Source organism: Amblyomma americanum, chromosome 6 (assembly GCF_052857255.1).
Source record: "Amblyomma americanum isolate KBUSLIRL-KWMA chromosome 6, ASM5285725v1, whole genome shotgun sequence".
In the NCBI taxonomy this organism is placed as follows: domain Eukaryota; kingdom Metazoa; phylum Arthropoda; class Arachnida; order Ixodida; family Ixodidae; genus Amblyomma; species Amblyomma americanum.
In genome coordinates this window covers 95493952-95502677 of record NC_135502.1, presented here as the reverse complement: position 1 = coordinate 95502677, position 8726 = coordinate 95493952, and positions in this window count along the sequence as shown.

Below are 8726 nucleotides of genomic sequence, written 5' to 3'. Positions count from 1 at the left end.
ATCTTTCCTAAGGCAGCGTTTTTCTTGACGGGCATTTTGAAAGCATTTGTAAAGTAATGATGTGTGAGCAGTCTGTATTAAAATAGTTCCCGCATTTCTAGTACGCCTAGTCTACTGTATTTTTCCTCCTTATCAACCTCCTGCAGCATAGTACCTTCATTTATATTGTTTAACAATTCTTTTAATTATGCAATTTAAGGCTCCTATTTTGTGATCAGAGCAAGTTCCATACAATGTTATGCTGTGGGTTATAATAGATTCAGCCAGCGCCTTGAATATGATGCGCCTTAGGTGCATCGAAGTCTTACCTCTGAGGTTGTACATCATCGCGGACACGACTCTAAGCCTGTTAATTATACACCGCACATGATTATTCCATGTTATATGGTCATCAAATATTATTCCAAGATATTTAACCGAAGGTTCCAATGGTTTGACATTACATGCGCACGGATCGCAATGCGAGCCATGTTAAAAAATGAAAGTGACTCACTTAGGTGTATTTGCTTGTGGGAGTTTATAAAAGAGAGAAACTTCGTTTTTTGTCGGTTTAAATATATTGAATTTTGGGCAAGCCTGTCTATTACAGTTAATTTTGAAAATGGGGGGTGATGGATGACTGATCGATCGATGTTGGTGATCGACAGATCGATGGTGTTGATCTTGAAGTCTTCTGATGGTTCGGTGATCCGGCGACTCGTTGCGGAACAGACTGAACAACTTATTCGGGACACCAGCTCTTCATTGCACGGGCGCTCACAGGCGACCTGCACTCCGATCTCCCTCGTTCGCGCCAAAAACTCGCCCTTAGATCCCTTCGCCCAGCATTCTGGGGACCCTTTTTGTAACCAATACGAAATGCGCTTCTTGGAGCCAATCAGGAGAATTTTGTTCAAACTGAAGGAGCCAATAGCACGCCGTTGCTCACGTTGTCTCGCGGCCTCCGCGCGAACTCCACGAAGATGTTGCGCATTTCTGCTTGGTTTACCTTGCACATATCATGGTGAAACCTTTTGCTCCCAGAATGAAGATCAGCGAATTCTAGTGCTAGTGCTGCGTCATCTGCATATTGAACGATTCTTGACGTTAATTAAAAAAAACGAGTTCAGAGACATACATACTGAATAGTAATGGGCACAGTGTACTTCCTTGCGGAACACCAAATTTGATCGCCTTAAATTCGCTGTATTTGTCATTTGTTCTAACACGCTGTGATCTGTCTGCGAAGTATCCCTGAAAGAATTGATGAAATCATCTCCTGAAACCAATGTTTCCCAACTTTTGCAACATAAATGCGTGATCAATAGTATCAGAGGCTTTCGGTAGGCCTAAAAATACTGCTAGCGTAAGGTTACTGTTTTCAATTGGGTTTTCACATAATCAGAGAATTCTGCTAAGAGCGTAGTTGTATTTTGGTCCTTTGTGAAGCCGTATTGTGTCGGGTTGTTTTTATAATACTTCTCACAAAAAGACTGCATAACGGATGCCACGTGTTTTTCCACAATATGCGCAAGGGCTGATATATTAGAAACCGGTCTGTAATTTGTGAAGTCATTTTTGTTTCCGTTTTTATACACAGGCCTCACTATCAGTATTTTCAATTCTCTGGGCATTATTCCGGTTTCTAATATGCCGTTTCGTATTTTGAGAATCGCACCTTTTAATATGTTAAAGTTGCAGTACAAATCGCGCACACGGATCTTATCAAAACCTGGTGGCTTGAACACCTTCATTCTACCCATGATGTTCCACAACTCAGCCTCTGTTAACTCGGGAAGGTACGCTGTTTGTGCGCATGTACATATCGTTTCTAGTCCTCAATTTTAGAATAATTATTATGACTTTGTTCACCAGAAGCACTTTATTCGTGCCGACGAACCACGGTGAATCAATCGCCAGCATTCTAAAGAACAACGACTGAGTCAACAAAGGAACAAAATTTTATGATTTCGTAGATTGCGAGCAGCCTCGAGTCGAGCAGTGTTCTTAAATCCTAAATATCGACTAGAAATCACCAAATATATTATTTTACCATAGAAAAAGACAGGACGTAATAATGTAATTAGGTGAGTGGGAAACAGGCTTAAAAAAAGTTGAAGCAGAGAAAAACCAATGACGTTAGAAGCAACAAGAGTTTCACAACGTAAGTTATGCGTACGCAATACCGGGACAGCGTGTGCGTGACAGAAGACCCTCCAAATAATGTGAATACATGGTCACTGTTTTAAGATTATTCGAATGGATGATGAAGAAGCAGATGATGCAGACAAGAAGCCGACGTTCCATAAGCAGTAGAAGCGCAGCAACAAGCCTAATCACGTACACGCTTCGTTATAAGAATAAAGTTCAGCATGGGGATTGTCAAAATGAGATGCTTTACTCGAGAGCATGTTCTGTGAACCTTTCAGCAGGGCGTTTTACACTAACATCCCGTGCAATATAAAACGCAGTCGAAGAAACATTAACATCTAAAACAAAGCGAATGCTAAAAGGCAAATGCTAACAAATATTAAAGTCACAATTCTGGAGCAATTTTTCTTTCTTCTGGGCTACAGCAGAAAAGCGTTGATTTGCAGGCGTACTGGCAAAAACATCCACTATGAGAAATGTATTTACTTTTCATGCATATAATTAAAGCCTTCGTTTTCTCCGAAAAGTTGTGTTTGTCATTAGCAACTGGTAATCCATAGGCATACGCCAACTTTAATTCGTCCTTGGTCTCCCCTCAACGGTTATGCATTAACAAGCCAAGAAACGTGCCCTTCTTGTCTTTGTTCTTTTTGCCGCCGTGTTTCTATCGACATAGTCATTTTTATTTTTTTTATCTGCCAAATCCAGTTTCCGATTGCTATCACACTGCCGGCTCCTTTCTTGACGTCAGTGTCGCTGCTTATTCCGTACTAAAAGATCCAGACCCCATCAAGCTAGCTGTCCGCATTCGTAGTCGCATCCGCCGACCCCGTTGTCAAATACTTCCTTGTACGGCATTAACCTGACCCGCCAGCTTCGCGTCGTCGGGTTTTTCGTGACCGTATTCCTCGGTCTCGTAATCTTCTATTTACGCGGCTTTGTATTCGGCACATTCTTATTATTATCGCTGGACTTCGTGCGCTTCATCAGGCGTTTGCATGTAGCCCGAGCTGAAATTTGGGTGCTCTGTTCTCCCGTGTCTTGACTGGCACGATTCTAAAAAGCGCTCTCCTGCGCATTCGACGTGTTTTGTAATGTCGAACAAAAAGCGCCCAGACGCTGACCATGCCTCTCCTTAGCGCCATCTAGGAATCAACCCAGAGGCGACACATGAAGAAAAGCATCTCAGCGTCATAGAACACACACACAAAAAAAAGTTGCGGTTGCCTTATAGTGTGAAAAGATGCGTGCTTAACATCGCGAAGGAATTTTCCTGCTCAGCTGCGCCGAATGGGAGTAATGTATTCATGCTAGCATTAATAAAATTAGCCAGCATTCAAGCCGTTGAACAGTCGTCAGAGAGAAAAGAACAAACACGGAATGGTTTTCACAGAACACAAGGCTTCGAAAGAAGAATCATGCACTGACCAAATGAAGCGGACGGGGGAAACATTTGACATTTCGGTACACTTACCAATCACAGGGAGTAGAAGATTCAGTTCTTGGTTGAAATAGGACAGAGGGAAACGACCACGTGCAGATTACTGAGGTTCCTATTCGTCGGGATAATAATATGATGGGTGATGTGTGTTTGTGGTGACTGAGTAAAAGACCGGCTGCTGCGTTCTCTTTTTTTTTTCTGCGGCACGGGAGTAGCCGCAAGTGTTGCGATGGTTACGCTCGTCAGCATGATCCGCAAACACGTGGAATGCTTTTTCGGCTTTCGTGACATCACGTTGGTGCTGCTTCAGTTTTGAAAATTATCAAGAGGGAGGGAGAAAATCTCCCTCAGGAAATCTACCGCCCGCTTCCTGCGGGGTGAATATTTTTTAACTTCGCCGATGTACACGTGGTCAACCAACCCCCTAAAACACCCCAATAGAGTTATCGGCGTCTAACGGGATTAACGTAATTTACCGTCAGAGAAACCGCCCCGTTCGAGTATATCAGGAGAAAGCACAGCCGACTGCATGTGTGCAACTGGATGAAATGAAGTTAGCGCGTTGCGTGCCGGCCGCGTCGCATCTGTTTTGCGTGCACAAAGGAAGTGAAGTTTGCCTCTTGAGCGCATAACATGTACACATTGCAGACAAACGTTAGAAGGGGACGCCATAACTTGCTAATCCAGTTTACGCATTTCTTTACCGGGATTTTGAGGTGTGCAAATGAAAGCTGGAAGTGACTGCTGGAGCGTTTTCTAACAGACACACCTCGTTTATTGAGATCTGTCATTAGAGACCTAACTGCAGTTACAACAAAATAGCATGTTTAGTTTATTTATGTCGACGCCTGTACGAGTAGTAATAACAGGCCGCCTTTGTTGATAATGGATTTTATACTGAGCTATGCGCAGTTGAGGTCATGCTTGAGCAGTGCAGTGACTTTTCTGGCAAGTAAGCCGACGCAGTATTCCACTTAACGAAATATAGCTTAATATCTTTGGCTCTCAGAGCGGGCATGAAACTTTCAAGAACTCTCTTCCGCGACCAAGTATGTTGGTGGTGGGCTGCCATCCCTGTGTCCTGCATTTTCTGGCAGAAATTTGAAGCACACCAGAGGTACGGGCTGGCGTAGGAAAATAAGTGCAACCTTTAGCCTACACAGGCGGGCCCTCGGCAAGACTGCCGTCCTAAAGCAAGTCATCCACACATGTTCATGCCTCATATCGACGGGACCGCTCGTAACGAATGGGTCTCGTTCAACGTGAGAGGCATTTGGACAAAGACTTTTCACAATCATTTTTTTATTTGCCCGCATCAGTGCAGAGACATCGGATGGCTCGTGGTCCTGGGTGATACATGTGAAGGAAAGGACGACGCCAGGAGGAGCGCGGCCAGTGTAGGTGCTGTCCTGGCGGGTCTAGACGAGGATGCCTGGAAAGGGGGGAAATGGAACAGTGGGGTTGTGACACGGCCGGGCTTGAGCACTGCCATTCGGTGCAGTTATTCTTTCAAACAACGAAAGAAACGAGAAGCGCGCTATGGGCACTTAGGAAACGAGCTGAGGCAGTCATCGAGAGATAACGTTTTACGGGCACGAGTGCGAATGGGTTGGGCGTTGCGAAAGCGACATTCGCAGTCAACGCGGCCAAAATACGGTCGTGTACAACGCCTGGCCACTAGTCGAACAAAAATTACAACGCGGCCCGAAGAGCACGAAGGCTATCATGTGACGTAAAGAAAGATAAGTTCCACTACAGCTGCGGGATGTGGAGTAGACGTGTGCGCTGCCCACACAGCATATCGACGTGTCGGTGTTGCTGAACGCGGCAATCGCATTAGGCTCACACAAAGAGCGGATCATAGCGTGAACAAAAACAGCTGAGCTGCAGTAAAATATGCCCTGTCTCCTATTGTACTGCACACTGTACATTCGTACAGCCTGCCCACTTGCCCAGAACAGTCCTTCCTGGACTGGCTTGTGCTCCTTTATAGGCAACTTCGCACTTGCCCAACCAAGTGCCGACAGACGGCCACATCACGACAGCGGTCTAGCAGGCTGTGTCATAGCGGCAACTGGCCTTTTTTTGGCGTTTAGAGCTTGCATCTTCGCACAGGGCTAGACGAAATAGAAGAACGCCGACTGCACTCACCTCTGACGCACCAGTAGCCTCCGCAGGGCTTGGGGCAGCACTCGAGGCCGATGGCGGCGCACTCGCCCGGTGTGCACACGGTGTAGGCGCAGTCGCTGAAGACGCCCTCGTTGCTGGGGCACGCACCCAAGACTGGGGCAGACGCAGCGCACAGCAGCAGCAGGGCCATCACGATGGCAGCGTTGGACTTCATCTCGTAGGGTGCAACAGCGGACTCGCTGCGTCGACAGTGGCAGAGTGCGTGAATCTGGCAGGCCGCCTGCAATCATCCAAGTTTATGTAACAATGGTGTAGTACACTATCGGCGTGTGGGTGGAGTCGTCACTTTCATTTAACCAATGAGAGAAACAGTTAAGAAACGCCCAAGTAAGAAACACAGGACACGCGCTGTATTGAAATCACTCTTTCAATCGTAAAACATACTAATATACAACGTCATCACGTTGTCGAGAGAAGCAAAATGCTAGACGTTAGACACGTGTACGCGCGATTTAAACTGGTGCACAGAACGTTTATGGCGGTAGAAAGAGGCCGAAAGATACCAGCTCGTGTCAGTTATCGCCTAGTGTTCTGGAACCAGACAACTTTTGGGAGTATTATGCAATGAAAGCCTTACTGTCATAGGCATACCCTTCATTTTTTAAAAATAGAAACCTGCAATTATTTCGCCCGTCAACAGGTTGCAGAAGCAAAGAAAGAAAAAAGAAGAAATATAATCGTGAGAAACTGGGCTGCTCACGCATGCCGTTCGGAGCTAGTCGGCTGGTTCAAATATCCGCTTTCTTTGCGGCTGACTTACAGTCTACAGAAAAATGTCTTTCTTCAGTCCAAGAATGGAAGTATTCCCAGCGAGGGAAAGGGAGAACTTATCACATAAGTACCACCTCGAATGTCGGAAAGTAACCAAGCTCAGGCACCCGCCATGCAATTCATCTCGTGTTCGGCTCAGATAGAAAAATCCTCTCTGGCCTCAACTGGCTCCTCTAGCAAACTGATTCCCGTGATTCCAGTCAATATGCACACATGCATACGATGCCACGCATATAGCACGACGTTTAAGAACACCTAGCATACATGAAATGTACTACACTCAGGCTGAGGGCTGAGCTTTTCGATTCCATCCTCGACTCCCCAATACACCGACAACTCTTACGTAAGTCTTCACCAGCTTCATCCTGGTCAACTCTATCCATAACTTTCTCGCCGCAGCCCCACCTTAAAGTCGCTTCGCTTTATCCAGCCCTATTATCTATAGACACCATGTAGCCAAGCGCTACAGGCCTCATTTTTTTTTCTGCCCTTTTCATTCTCGCCCTTTGATTTCCTGCCCCATTTTTCACGCAGGCCTCATCTGCCTTCTTTAGGATTTGAGCAGGCTAACATGCTCTGTAGAATTGCAGGCAATCTTGTAATCATTTCTCTCACTCGTCAGCAAGACATACATGCCATCGCCAACTTCTCCCAAAAGATGGGACTTACCGACTAAATACACGTTTGTCGTTGCCGCTCAACACCTGACTCACCTCGCGCTCAAACTGGCTGGGAGCTCATCCACCTCAGTGAGCAAGATGCGCCCTTCCTTCTCAGCGTAGCATTAATATCTATGGTTCGACTTCCCGGACGGTTGCGAAGCTCACCATTTGCTTCACCAGCCAACGTCAGCTAAGATAGGTAGCACTAGCTTAGTAAAATTGGATTCAGTGCTAGAGCTCTTACCTCTCTGTGTGTGAGTGCTTCAAGATCTTTGTCATTTGCCTTTGCAGTGTTTGCTGAAAACGTTTTTTTTTCTGTTTTTGGTGAGTGAGTGCATTAAAAGCGTTGTTCTTTACTTTTGCTGTGTGTGCTGCAAATGAGCTCATTTCTTGTTCTTCTGTCGGTGTTTATTCGTATATCTTATGCATATTGTATTGTGTACTGTTCTCTTAACATTCAAGGTGTTTTTGATATCTCATTATTGTTACTTTTACTGACGCTTGCACTTTTTTTATATATTGTGTAGTGTTTGTGTTTGTTTTATGTTATGCTGAACTGTACATCGTCGGACCAAGTCGTTGCTATGAATTCATGAAAAGGGGTAGCCGGAGCCCCTATGCAGCACTAACCTCTCCTTTACAGTTCATGTAAATAAAAAAAACGTTGCACACGTACTCGGTCGCATCATCCGTCTACAGCAGGGATTGAGGAGCATATTGTAGTTCTGCCAAAGATTATTTTGTTCCTACCTCATAAGTACTACCTTGTGTTTATGCGGTTGTATATGGGGGGTGTTGCTATGGAAGCTTAGAGGTTGTCGAAAGTAATTATGAGAGACGGAGGCGAGAATTTTAAGCCAGGCAGTGCCTAACAGTCCGCGTTTCGCCAGTGATGAACAGTTTTTCAGAATTTAAAGAGGGGGCCATTGTGGACGCCATGGATGTCACGCAAGCAGCAAGCATACGACAGTGAGATTTGGCGCAGAACCGCAAGAAGAGGGCAGAAGGACAGGAGGAGCGGTAACTGAAAATTTAAGGATGTATTTCAGAGGCATACTCCAGGAAACTAACGTGCATGCCCGGCCGCACATTTTAAACATGTACGCGGAAAGATTTATGGTTACAGGAAGGAAAAAAAAGCATATGACAGAAAAACCGTGACATACAAAGAAAGTTCAAGCATCGTTGCGTACGTAAAGATAGAAACCCTGTAAAACCGAGAATTTAGCAACAAAAAATCTCTTTGAAGAAGAACAACCGACATATCACTTAAGCTCATGTCCCTTGTCAACTTGAAATTGAGTGACACTGTAAGAATCTCCATTACCAGCTTTCTTTTCCAGCATCCAGCAATTTTTTCAATCCTGTCAAGCGGATGACATTCACAGCCTTAATAATGTGTAGGCAGGTGGCTACCATAAATAAGCGGCAACATCGGCGTCAGCGGCGTTGGAAAGCCGAAAAAAGCTGGTGGCCCATCCCCTGCCACCCAAGTCACGTAACCTTGTGACATCATCACAACTTGCCCACTG